This window comes from Nannospalax galili, unplaced genomic scaffold, assembly GCF_000622305.1.
Source record: "Nannospalax galili isolate Female #2095 unplaced genomic scaffold, S.galili_v1.0 scaffold9, whole genome shotgun sequence".
Lineage (NCBI taxonomy): Eukaryota > Metazoa > Chordata > Mammalia > Rodentia > Spalacidae > Nannospalax > Nannospalax galili.
The window spans coordinates 7,248,381-7,252,322 of NW_008360332.1; the positions used below are offsets into that span (position 1 = coordinate 7,248,381).

Here is a 3,942-nt window from a genome sequence, read left to right on the forward strand (position 1 = left end):
ACTCAGCAAGTTATAAAACAAGTTTAAATACTCTAAAACTTGACCATTTAATGTGCATATTTTTACTGAATTTTTGTACATGTCATACAATATACCTTAATCATAGTTAGATGTCCTCCCATATTTTCACCCCACTTTACCATCCCACCAGATCCCATGCACTCTCTCATATGTATTAAGGCCTATCAAGTCAAGTTTATGTCCCCAGAAGTTCCTCAGTGTGAGTTTATCCACTGGAGCCTGTTCAGCCTATCTAGCATCACTCCCTTAAAGAAGATCAACTCTCCCTCATCCAGCGCTGATCAGCTGCCAATAGTTTCTCAGCTAAGATTGGGGCCTCCTGCCCATTTCCACATCTCTTTGCTGGTCTTGTCTGAGTTTGCTACACAAACCTAATTTCTTACTGTACACTAAATATGTATCCTTATATTTAAAGACAATTATACCTGTCACCACTCATCAAAGAAACTTCTTTTTGTAGCAGATAGAGATCCAGCGCTGATCAGCTGCCAATAGTTTCTCAGCTAAGATTGGGGCCTCCTGCCCATTTCCACATCTCTTTGCTGGTCTTGTCTGAGTTTGCTACACAAACCTAATTTCTTACTGTACACTAAATATGTATCCTTATATTTAAAGACAATTATACCTGTCACCACTCATCAAAGAAACTTCTTTTTGTAGCAGATAGAGATTATTACAGACTTCCACAACTGGTCACACACAGAGACTAAGTGTCTGAGAGATGCTTAGCCTTAAGTTCCACATCTACAATGGAACATCTAGGCTCATGGAACATAGTGGAACAGAGGGGTAGAGAGCATACTAACACATCTGTCAACTCTCACCAGTGAAGCTTCGTCATGCAACAGAGAGCGGTGAAGACAGAAGACCACAGCTGGCCAAAATGTAGAGAATAAGAGATTGCATAAGTGTGTGTGCTTGGATAGGACTCCTACATTAACTCTCACCCACCCAGGGCTCAGGAACCATTGTGGAAGGGGGGAGCAGAAAGATTGTAAGAGCCAGAATTGGTGCCAGAACATAAGGAAACACAGTCCTCCAGGCTACTGGAAACTTGCTCATATGAACTTGCAGCAAAGGTGACAGTATGCACAAGACCCATCAAACTCATGTGGGTCCAGTTTGTGAGGGACTTTGAGTTTTTGGTGGCGCCATCCCATCTTGTTTTCTATTTGAGTGGATTTCTTTGTTGTGATTTGTTGTATGCTGGGATGGATGCATCCTTCAGTAGTTATATTTACTCTCAGTCTTTTTGCATATTTTAAAATCTTATATGAGTCTTTTTGGTGTTTAGTGTTCATCCAGGCCTATGATACCAACTATTGTTTAGAGGGGGAAACAGGCAGTGTTAACCGAAATAATGACCAGGCTGCCACTAAAGTACAGTAAAAAGTACACCACACACTTCAATTTCACCCCAAATAAGGTTAGGAAGCAGAAGAGCTGGGGTACACTTAGGATGAACACGGTGCGATGATTTTCAACACTAATGGTGTTGAGAAAGAAGAGGACGAGAATGGGGCAGGGAAAAAAAGAGAGATCAGAATGAGATGGAAGGCGCACGTGTATGACGTGAAAGTCATATGTATATACATATATATAGATGATAGATAGATAGATAGATAGATAGATAGATAGATAGATATGATTTGAAATCAGAAGGGGGACTATACCAGGGGCCTAAAGGGAGAGGGAAGAGGAAAACAAGAGAGGATATGGGAAAAATACAAACTATTACACTTTCTCTCGTACTTAGAATCTAGATTAAATTATATGTATGCATACATATATGTATACAAATGCATATAATATGTACATGAAAGCAGAGGTGAGATGGGAGACGAATAGGATCCATATTGGAGAGAGAGATGGGAAAGGGCCGTGGGGGGGAAATAAGATCAAAGTACAAAGATGTATGTGAGTTTGTGGAGAGGCTGACGGGTGACGGAGGCTGAGGAGAGGGAAGGACAATGAAGAGCTGGTGTCCAGAGCCCCGCACTTTCGGGGCACGGCGGGAGGCTTCTGGGGGTGATCGAGGAGCTTCCAGCCACAGGAAGTCGGGCCGGGCCTGGGAGAAAGGAAGAAGGAATGAGAAATGGTGACGGCCCCGGGTCCACCAACTGACGGCCCTACCGTGTGAGTTGAATGTAGCGGCCAGGAGACCGCCGTCCGCCGCTCGGGTGAGACCGCTGGGTTACCTTCGCGGGAACGAAGAGAAACAACATTCCAGACTCCAGGGAGGGAACAGAGTTATATCATTTACTCTTCCAAGGAACTTTCTGTATGGTTTATAAAGCAATGGGAAATCCAGAAAACAGAAAATGCATATGTTGCTGTTATTCGTCCAAAGAATACTGCCGGTCTCAACTCCTGGGAATATAGAGCTAAGTCCTATGAAATTTTATTGCATGAAGTTTCCATTGAAGGACAGGAAAAAAAAAGAGAAAGAAAGTTTTGCTGGAAACCAAACTTCAAGGCAACAGTGAAATAACACAAGGCATTCTGGATTATGTAGTAGAAACTACCAAACCAATTTCTCCTGCAAACCAGGGAATCAGAGGAAAGCGAGTGGCACTAATGGAAAAATTTCCCCTGGATGGAGAGAAGATAGACAGAGAAGAAGCATTATTTATTGTTCCAGCAGTTGTCAAAGATAATACTAAATATACTTATACTCCAGGATGTCCAATTTTTTACTGCTTACAAGATATTATGAGACTTGTAGTGAATCCAGTACTCACTTTGCAACACTTACAGCAAGGGTGTTAATAGTCTTGGATAAGTGGTTAGATGAACGACATGCACAGTCTCATTTACTCCAGCTTTACTCTGACCTTCTCCTCTTGAGAGAATAAAAACTAATGTCATAAATCCTGCATATGCTACTGAATTGGGTCAGACAGAAAACTCACTACACATGGGCTATAGTGCTCTAGAAGTAAAGAGTAAAATAGCCCTAGAGAAAGCAGATACCTGTATTTACAACCCTTTGTTTGGATCAGATCTTCAGTATAAAAATCGGGTAGATAAAGTGGTAATAAATCCATACTTTGGTCTAGGAGCTCCAGACTACTCAAAAATCCAAATTCCCAAGCAGGAAAAATGGCAGAGAAGCATGAGCAGGGTCATGGAAGACAAAGAGCGACAGTGGGTAGATAATTTTCCTCTCCATTGAAACACTTGTGAAGGAGATTCAGAATTACTAAGCTATCTTCTCAGTAAGGGATTTTCAGTAAACCAACTAGATAGTGACTACTGGGCACCCATTCATTATGCATGCTGGTATGGAAAAGTTGAGGCCACTTGCATATTATTAGAGAAAGGCAAGTGCAGTCCAAACCTTTAAATGGCCAGCTTAGCTCGCCTCCTCATTTTGCTGCTGGAAGAGGACACACTAAAATAGTACAGATTCTCCTAACCCACCCAGAGATTGACAGACACATTACAGACCAACAAGGAAGATCTCCATTAAGTATTTGTGAAGAAAGCAAACAAAATAACTGGATAGAAGCTGCAAAATTGTTGAAGGAATCCCTTAACAAACCATATGAAAAGTTTCGAATTTACAGAATGGATGGATCGTAGTGTTCTGTTGAACTGAAGCACGGAAATAATACCACAGTGCAGCAGATAATGGAAGGAATGCATCTCTCTCAAGAAACTCAGCAACATTTCACTATTTGGATCTGTTCAGTAAACCTTAGCCTTCAGCTCAAGCCTTATCATAAACCATTGCAACAGATCCGTGACTGGCCAGAAATACTTGATGAATTGACTAATTTGGGTCCCCAAAGAGAAATACCACAGCTTTTCCTAAGAAGAGATGTGGGACTTACTTTAGAAGTTGAGAAAAAGATTGAAGACCCACTAGCTATTCTCATTCTCTTTGATGAAGCCAGATATAATTTATTGAAGGGCTTT

At 41.4% G+C, this 3,942-nt stretch overlaps 1 protein-coding gene and 1 pseudogene across 2 annotated transcripts in view; one reads left to right on the top strand and one right to left on the bottom strand.

Annotated features, from left to right (window-relative positions):
* The window catches only part of Col24a1 (collagen type XXIV alpha 1 chain), a 354,563-nt gene that overhangs the window by 88,576 nt on the left and 262,045 nt on the right, over nucleotides 1-3,942 (bottom strand). The window lies entirely within an intron of this gene.
* Nucleotides 2,320-3,942, top strand: part of LOC103728119 — a 2,217-nt pseudogene continuing 594 nt past the window's right edge.